The following is a 10,114-nucleotide window of genomic DNA, read 5'->3' on the forward strand; positions in this document are numbered from 1 at the left end:
CGCCAGCTCTCGTTTTCCGCTATTTTTGGTTTCGTAAATCCTACACAGAAATATTCTCGGAATTGGACGAAACAAAAGCCCAGGTGACCCTCGCTACAAAGGTCTAGGTCACGGTTCCACTAAGGGATTTCCTTCAAGGCGAAAACCGGGCCTTACACAAAGCTTGGGGCACACATCCATAATTTAATTGGAGGCTCCCAAGATATCGCCACAAAGGCCTCAAATCCGTCTAGGGTTTCAAGAACCCAAGAGTAACAACTTTCTTGCTTTCACTTGCACGAATCACGCGTGGAGAACTCAAGCCGATGCACCAAATGCAAAGGCAAGAACACCACAAAGATGCTCAAGTCCTTCTCTCTCAAATTCCAACAAAGTTACAAAAGTTATTGGAGGAATAACAGGAGGAAGAACAAATAAGAGGAGGAACACCAAATTTCTCCAAGATCTATATCTAGTGGATTCCCCTCACAAAGAGAGGGGTTTGATTGGTCAAGATGTAGATCTAGATCTCCTCTCTCTTTTCGTCAAATAGGTTCAAGAATCATGGAGAGATTAGAGGGAGAGGAAGCTTCTCAAGGTCAACAATGGAGTAGAGAGAGAGCGGAAGAAGCCCAAAAGTGCTGGGGAGAGAGAGGAGGAAGAAGGACTTAAAGGGGTCTCAGATTTCTGCCCGTTGGGGCCAAAATCGCGACGGACCGGTAGTGCCGGGAGTGCTCCTGGCGGCGACGCCGGCCTCCACTGTATATACCCAAACACCCGAAGTACGAAAACCTCAAGAACTTTTGCATCCAGGACTCCAATTTTGATGATCTTGGGCTCGTTGAAATCACAACGACGAGCTCCACAACAATATGCATAGAAACATCATAGTCTAGCAAGGGAGGATAGAAACAAATGAATAAATATTTTACTCTATCTATAGAAATACAAGCCGGTAAAACGTCTAATATGAAAAATGCAACAATTTGACTTAGGAAACTCGAATTTAGGTGAAACCAATTTTGTTATAAAAAAGATGAAAAGAGCTACCCCCACAAAGAGTGAATAACTAAAGAATAAGTGGGGTTGATTTTTCTATGGATTTTAGAGTGAAACTTCTCAATACGAGAAACGCGAGAAAAACTCCAATATCGAAAATGCAACAAGTGATTCATGCAGAATCCATTTTCGATCTGATCTAGAGCTTGACATGGAAATAAACACAAGCTCTAAAACACCACATGGATAAGCTCCAAATAACAACCAAGAAAGATGATGCAAGAATGCACAGGTTTGAGAACTCCGAACGATACGATCGAGTTACTCACTCAAGAGCCCTCTTGATAGTACGGCAACTAAACTATAAATCGGTCTCTAACTACACCATCGAACCGGTAAGAAAGAAACCCTATAAATAGCAAACCTTACCTTGCGTGTTTCACTTGAGCTCGATGATGATGATCTTGACCGCAGCAAGATGGAGCGCCTTTCTTGATTATGCTTGATTGACGAAGTCTTGTGGATTGCTCTTGCCATAATCCACCATGAGAGAGCTTCTTCTTCGTACGCAGCTTCACATATCCATGAACACCATATGGATGGCAAGCTTCAAGCAAATGATTTCTTCGAGTTGGCTCATCTTGAACTTGCATTTCATTTCTTCATTCTTCATCATGTTGATGTCTTGAAGTTAAACTTGAGGGATCACTTCATCTTCAATACATACTTGACACTTAATATTCTTCATCAATTTCTTCTTATTGCAATCTTGAAGCCAACATATGGTTCAAGCATTGTCCTAGTGGACAACTCCTACAAATATAACTCAATGCAAACATTAGTCCATAGGAATTGTCATTAATTACCAAAACCACACATGAGGGCTCCATGCACTTTCAGCGCCGCAACCACGTGCGGCCCCGTTAGATAGAGAGGCACGGATCGGGCGCGTCGGTGCCTCGCGGCATGTCGGGGAAACCCGCGTGGGCTTCGCCACGCGCGCCGGCACTGCACCGCTTTCCCCACCTCCTACCCATGCCGGAGCCGACTACGGCCGCTCTAGATCGTCACCGTCGGCGTCGAGGGTGCTCCTCGGCATGCCCTCAGATAGGGGCTTAGGGTTGATGGAATCTGAAAGGCTGACACGAGACATCGGTACACGGACAAGCGGGAGAAGCGATTTACCCGAGTTCGGGGGCCCTCGATGAGGTAAAACCCTTACGTCCTGCATGTCTGTTCTTTGATTATGATGAAAACGAGGTTACAATGGGGTGCCGAATAGTTCGGTCGTGATCTCGTCGAGATGCTAGTTGCTAGGGCAACCTAGTTCTAAGCGTCTGTTGGCTATTCGTCGCTAAGATTGATTGTGTCCCTCGCGAGCTCCTCTCCGGCCTTTATATAGGAGGCCGGGTCTCAGAAGTCCTACCAGGGGACGACTAGGTTTACGATAGATTAGATCTAATCTTTCCTTGTTTGTCCAGTTCTACGATCTTGTCGCTAAGGAATCCTACGCGCATACTTGGGCCTAGTGACCCATCTAAGCCTTCTGAGTAGCTTCATGGGCCTCCAACTTGTCAATATCGAGATAGGGCAATGCTTGGTTGCCGAAGCGTAATGCCCACGTCGATGAAGCCCCGAGTGTCTGGCCGAAAATAGTCCGGGGTGAGGGGGCGGTGCATGTTTTCTTCGATATTCTTCTCCTTCTTTGTTCTTGCTCATCCTTAATTGTGCTTCATCTTCTTCTTATCGGGTGCGCGTCGGCGCCTCCCAGGTCTGGGAGTAGCCCGAGTCTAGGTACGGATGCTTGCAATCCGGTGCGTGGACTCAAGTTGCTACCACTCGAATACTTTCCTGTGCCGAGGTCTTCATAAATCATGCGATATATTTTTTACGCAAAGGATAATAAGTAACGTGCCCAAGCTGTTGTTTGGTTAGCTGCGATGGCAAAGCACCGTTACCCTACACGGGAATCAAGTCCCGGGCATGATCTGGAGTGCAAAAAATTTCTATCGGGTGTGCATCACGAACTCCGATCGGGAGTAACAAGCCACGAGTATGCGGGTGCGGGTGTTACGTAGCGAGTGCTGGCTCGAAAACTTTTCATCCTTCGGCCCATTCGTTACGTCGAGTCCTCATTTATCGGGTGCGCGTCGGTAGCTCCGATGGGAGTAGCCCCGAGTCTGAGTACGGATGCTCGCAATCCGTGCTTAGACTCAAGTCCTTCATCGGATAACTTTTCATGTTTCCTTCGAATGCTTTCAAGTCATGACGTCATTGATGACGTATAAGCTACTGCGAGGCTGATTTGTGGGTCCATCATGATAAGCTAGCCCTAATACTGTTCATTCAACGTTTTAGGGTTTGACCGTGTAGCGACCGAGATGGCTCCTCGATTTTCGCGCAATCGTGGGCGTAATGGGCCGTTAGTTCTCTCCCTTCCTTAAAGCGCCACGTGATACGTCTCGACGTATCGATAATTTCTTATGTTCTATGCCATATTATTGATGATACCTACATGTTTTATGCACACTTTATGTCATATTCGTGCATTTTACGGAACTAACCTATTAACAAGATGCTAGAAGTGCCGGTTCTATGTTTCTAGCTGTTTTTGGTTTCGGAAATCCTAGTAACGAAATATTCTCGGAATTGGACGAAACGAAGACCCGGGGTCCTATTTTTCCACGGAGCTTCCGGAAGACCGAAGAACACACGAAGTGGGGCCACGAGGTGGCCAAACCATAGGGCGGCGCGGCCCGAGGCTGGGCCGCGCCGACCTGTGGTGTGGGCCCCTCGTCGGCCCCGACTACTGCCCTTCCGCCTACTTAAAGCCTCAGTCGCGAAACCCACGATGCGAAAAACCACGATACGGAAAACCTTGCGAGGCGCCGCCGCCGCGTCCCATCTCGGGGATTACGGAGATCTCCTCCGGCACCACTGCCGGAGAGGGATTCATCTCCGGGAGGACTCTACACCGCCATGGTCGCCTCCAGGAGTGATGAGTGAGTAGTTCACCCATGGACTATGGGTCCATAGCGGTAGCTAGATGGTTGTCTTCTCCTCATTGTGCTTCATTGTTGGATCTTGTGAGCTGCCTAACATGATCAAGATCATCTATCTGTAATTCTATATGTTGTGTTTGTCGGGATCCGATGGATAGAGAATACCATGTCATGTTAATTATCAAGTTATTACACATGTGTTGTTTATGATCTTGCATGCTCTCCGTTTCTAGTAGAGGCTATGGCCAAGTTTTTACTTTTAACTCCAAGAGGAGTATTTATGCTCGATAGTGGGTTCATGCTGCATTGACACACAGGACGATGTGAGAAAGTTCTAAGGTTGTGTTGTCTTGTTGCCACTAGGGATAAAACATTGGCGCTATGTCCGAGGATGTAGTTGTTGATTACATTACGCACCATACTTAATGCAATTGTGCGTTGCTTTGCAACTTAATACTTGGAGGGGTTCGGATGATAACTTTGAAGGTGGACTTTTTAGGCATAGATGCGGTTGGATGGCGGTCTATGTACTTTGTCGTAATGCCCAATTAAATCTCACTATACTTATCATGTCATGTATGTGCATTGTTATGCCCTCTCTATTTGTCAATTGCCAGTTGTAATTTGTTCACCCAACATGCTTTTATCTTATGGGAGAGACACCTCTAGTGAGCTGTGGACCCGGTCCATTCTTTTAATCTTGAAATACAAATCTGCTTTGCAATACTTGTTTCTACTGTTTTCTCACGCAAACAATCATCTTCCACACAATACGGTTAATCCTTTGTTACGGCAAGCCGGTGAGATTGACAACCTCAGCTTTGTTTCGTTGGGGCAAAGTACTTTGGTTGTGTTGTGCGGGTTCACGTTGGCGCAGGAATCTACGGTGTTGCGCCGCACTACATCCGCCGCCATCAACCTTCAACGTGCTTCTTGGCTCCTCTTGGTTCGATTAAACCTTGGTTTCTTTACGAGGAAAACTTGCTGCTGTGCGCATCATACCTTCCTCTTGGGGTTGCCCAACGGACGTGTCAACTACACGCCATCAAGCAAATTTTTAAGGCGCCGTTGCGGGAGGTAGATCAAGACACGGCTTGCAAGGGAGTCTCCACTTCTCAATCTCTTTACTTTGTTTTTGTCTTGCTTTATTTTATTTACTACTTTGTTTGCTGCACTTATATCAAAACACAAAAAAATTAGTTGCTAGCTTTACTTTATTTGCTGTCTTGTTTGCTATATCAAAAACACAAAAAAATTAGTTTACTTGCATTTACTTTACTTGATTCATCATGTTTCCTTTTGATTTTACCACAAAGAACATACTAGGTAGGACAAGGGTCTATAATTGGGAGGAACAATATAGAAGAATTTTTCACCCATGTTAGTACCGTTGAAGATTTTGAAGATAGACACTTGGTAGACCTTGCTCCCACTTATGAAATTACTTGCTTGCTGCTTTAGTTCGCTTTGTTGGAAACTAAATTTGTTAATCTCAATCCTATAATCCAACACATGTTTCTTACACTTGGTGATATGGAAGAGGGGAAAAGAAAGATTTTGTTTTAGAAACCCTTCTTAGAGAATTTGGTGGTCTAGCAAGAGAGGCTAGAAAGGTCTTTGCTAAATTTAATATGCTTGGTTCTCATACTAATTTTGTTAGTCTCCTTGAAAAGATGGACATGGATAGAATAAGATACACTAATAATATTAATGATGGTGGGGAGATCAAAGCACCAATACCATGTAAACTCCTAGCTATGAATGATGCACTAGAACATAACTATGCTTGGCTTGTTCTGAAAATTTGTTTGATGAGAGTAGCAAGCCCAAGACTAATGAAAAGGAGAGCACTTGAAACTTATGTATCCAATATACTATGCATGGTTGAGAAAACTCCAAACCCCGCTGTAGGTGCACCACCCTTCGATGTTACTTGAGATACACTTTACGCGCCTAGGCTGAAGGCGTTAAAAAAGCGCTTATGGGAGACAACCCATGTTTTTACTCCAGTATTTTTGTTTTATATTTGTGTCTTGGAAGTTGTTTACTACTGTAGCAACCTCTCCTTATCTTAGTTTTATGTTTTGTTGTGCCAAGTAAAGTCTTTGATAGAAAAGTAAGTACTAGATTTGGATTACTGCGCGGTTCCAGATTTCTTTAGCTGTCACGAATCTGGGTCTATCTCCACTGTAGGTAGCTCAGAAAATTACGCCAATTTACTGAGCATGATCCTCAGATATGTACGCAACTTTCATTCAATTTGAGCATTTTCGTTTGAGCAAGTCTGGTGGCCTAATAAAATCCATCTTTACGGACTTGTTCTGTTTTGACAGATTCTGTCTTTTATTTCGCATTGCCTCTTTTGCTATGTTGGATGAATTTCTTTGATCCACTAATGTCCGGTAGCTTTATGCAATGTCCAGAAGTGTTAAGAATGATTGTGTCACCTCTGAACATGTGAATTTTATTATGCACTAACCCTCTAATGAGTTGTTTCGAGTTTGGTGTGGAGGAAGTTTTCAAGGATCAAGAGAGGAGTATGATGCAATATGATCAAGGAGAGTGAAAGCTCTAAGCTTGGGGATGCCCGGTGGTTCACCCCTGCATATATTAAGAAGACTCAAGCGTCTAAGCTTGGGGATGCCCAAGGCATCCCCTTCTTCATCGACAACATTATCGGGTTCCTCCCACGAAACTATATTTTTATTCGGTCACATCTTATGTACTTTGCTTGGAGCGTCGGTTTGTTTTTGTTTTTTGTTTTGTTTGAATAAAATGGATCCTAGCATTCACTTTATGGGAGAGAGACACGCTCCATTGTTGCATATGGACAAATATGTCCTTAGGCTCTACTCATAGTATTCATGGCGAAGTTTCTTCTTCGTTAAATTGTTATATGGTTGGAATTGGAAAATGCTACATGTAGTAACTCTAAAATGTCTTGGATAATTTGATACTTGGCAATTGTTGTGCTCATGTTTAAGCTCTTGCATCATATACTTTGCACCCATTAATGAAGAAATACTTAGAGCTTGCTAATTTGGTTTGCATATTTGGTTTCTCTAGAGTCTAGATAACATCTAGTATTGAGTTTTGAACAACAAGGAAGACGGTATGGAGTCTTATAATGTTTACCATATGTCTTTTATGTGAGTTTTCTTTGTACCAGTTCATCCTTGTGTTTGTTTCAAATAACCTTGCTAGCCTAAACCTTGTATCGAGAGGGAATACTTCTCATGCATCCAAAATACTTGAGCCAACCACTATGCCATTTGTGTCCACCATACCTACCTACTACATGGTATTTATCCGCCATTCCAAAGTAAATTGCTTGAGTGCTACCTTTAAAATTCCATCATTCACCTTTGCAATATATAGCTCATGGGACAAATAGCTTAAAAACTATTGTGGTATTGAATATGTACTTATGCACTTTATCTCTTATTAAGTTGCTTGTTGAGCGATAACCATGTTTACAGGGACGCCATCAACTATTCTTTGTTGGATATCATGTGAGTTGCTATGCATGTCCGTCTTGTGCGAAGCAAGAGAGATCTACCACCTTCATGGTTGGAGCATGCATATTGTTAGAGAAGAACTTTGGGCCGCTAACTAAAGCCATGATTCATGGTGGAAGTTTCGGTTTTGGACATATATCCTCAATCTCATATGAGAATAATAATTGTTGCCACATGCTTATGCATTAAAGAGGAGTCCATTATCTGTTGTCCATGTTGTCCCGGTATGGATGTCTAAGTTGAGAATAATCAAAGCGAGAAATCCAAAATGCGAGCTTTCTCCTTAGACCTTTGTACGGGCGGCATGGAGGTACCCCATTGTGACACTTGGTCAAAACATGTGCATTGCAAAGATCCAGGTAGTCCAAGTTAATTAGGACAAGGTGCGGGCACTATTAGTATACTATGCATGAGACTTGCAACTTGTAAGATATAATGTACATAACTCATATGCTTTATTACTACCGTTGACAAAATTGTTTCATGTTTTCAAAATAAAAGCTCTAGCACAAATATAGCAATCGATGCTTTCCTCTTTGAAGGACCATTCTCTTTACTTTTATGTTGAGTCGGTTCACCTATTTCTCTCCACCTCAAGAAGCAAACACTTGTGTGAAGCTGTGCATTGATTCCTACATACTTGCATATTGTACTTGTTATATTACTCTATGTTGACAATTATCCATGAGATATACATGTTACAAGTTGAAAGCAACCGCTGAAACTTAATCTTCCTTTGTGTTGCTTCAATACCTTTACTTTGATTTATTGCTTTATGAGTTAACTCTTATGCAAGACTTATTAATACTTGTCTTGAAGTACTATTCATGAAAAGTCTTTGCTTTATGATTCACTTGTTTACTCATGTCATTACCATTGTTTTGATCGCTTGCATCCACTACATATGTTTACAAATAGTATGATCAAGGTTATGATGGCATATCACTTCAGAAATTATCTTTGTTATCGTTTTACTGCTCGGGACGAGCGAGAACTAAGCTTAGGGATGCTTGATACGTCTCAGACGTATCGATAATTTCTTATGTTCTATGCCATATTATTGATGATACCTACATGTTTTATGCACACTTTATGTCATATTCGTGCATTTTACGGAACTAACCTATTAACAAGATGCTTGAAGTGCCGGTTCTGTTTTACTGCTGTTTTTGGTTTCAGAAATCCTAGTAACGAAATATTCTCGGAATTGGACGAAACGAAGACCCGGGGGCCTATTTTTCCACGGAGCTTCCGGAAGGCCGAAGAACACACGAAGTGGGGCCACGAGGTGGCCAAACCATAAGGCGGCGCGGCCCGGGCGTGGCCGCGCCGCCTGTGGTGTGGGCCCTCGTACGGCCCCGACTCGCCCTTCCGCCTGCTTAAAGCCTCAGTCGCGAAACCCCGATGCGAAAAACCACGATACGGAAAACCTTGCTGAGACGCCGCCGCCGCCGATCCCATCTCGGGGGATTACGGGAGATCTCCTCCGGCACCACTGCCGGAGAGGGATTCATCTCCCGGAGGACTCTACACCGCCATGGTCGCCTCCAGGAGTGATGAGTGAGTAGTTCACCCACTGGACTATGGGTCCATAGCGGTAGCTAGATGGTTGTCTTCTCCTCATTGTGCTTCATTGTTGGATCTTGTGAGCTGCCTAACATGATCAAGATCATCTATACTGTAATTCTATATGTTGTGTTTGTCGGGATCCGATGGATAGAGAATACCATGTCATGTTAATTATCAAGTTATTACACATGTGTTGTTTATGATCTTGCATGCTCTCCGTTTCTAGTAGAGGCTCCGGCCAAGTTTTACTTTTAACTCCAAGAGGGAGTATTTATGCTCGATAGTGGGTTCATGCACGCATTGACACACAGGACGGTGATGAGAAAGTTCTAAGGTTGTGTTGTCTTTGTTGCCACTAGGGATAAAACATTGGCGCTATGTCGAGGGATGTAGTTGTTGATTACATTACGCACCATACTTAATGCAATTGTCATGTTGCTTTGCAACTTAATGCTTGGAGGGGTTCGGATGATAACTTTGAAGGTGGACTTTTTAGGCATAGATGCGGTTGGATGGCGGTCTATGTACTTTAGTCGTAATGCCCAATTAAATCTCACTATACTTATCATGTCATGTATGTGCATTGTTATGCCCTCTCTATTTGTCAATTGCCCGACTGTAATTTGTTCACCCAACATGCTTTTATCTTATGGGAGAGACACCTCTAGTGAGCTGTGGACCCCGGTCCATTCTTTAATCTTGAAATACAAATCTGCTTTGCAATACTTGTTTTTCTGTTTTCTACTGCAAACAATCATCTTCCACACAATACGGTTAATCCTTTGTTACGGCAAGCCGGTGAGATTGACAACCTCAACTTGTTTCGTTGGGGCAAAGTACTTTGGTTGTGTTGTGCGGGTTCCACGTTGGCGCCGGAATCTGCGGTGTTGCGCCGCACTACATCCACGTCGCCATCAACCTTCAACGTGCTTCTTGGCTCCTCCTGGTTCGATAAACCTTGGTTTCTTTCCGAGGAAAACTTGCCTGCTGTGCGCATCATACCTTCCTCTTGGGGTTGCCCAACGAACGTGTGAAATACACGCATCA

This window comes from Lolium rigidum, chromosome 4, assembly GCF_022539505.1.
Source record: "Lolium rigidum isolate FL_2022 chromosome 4, APGP_CSIRO_Lrig_0.1, whole genome shotgun sequence".
Lineage (NCBI taxonomy): Eukaryota > Viridiplantae > Streptophyta > Magnoliopsida > Poales > Poaceae > Lolium > Lolium rigidum.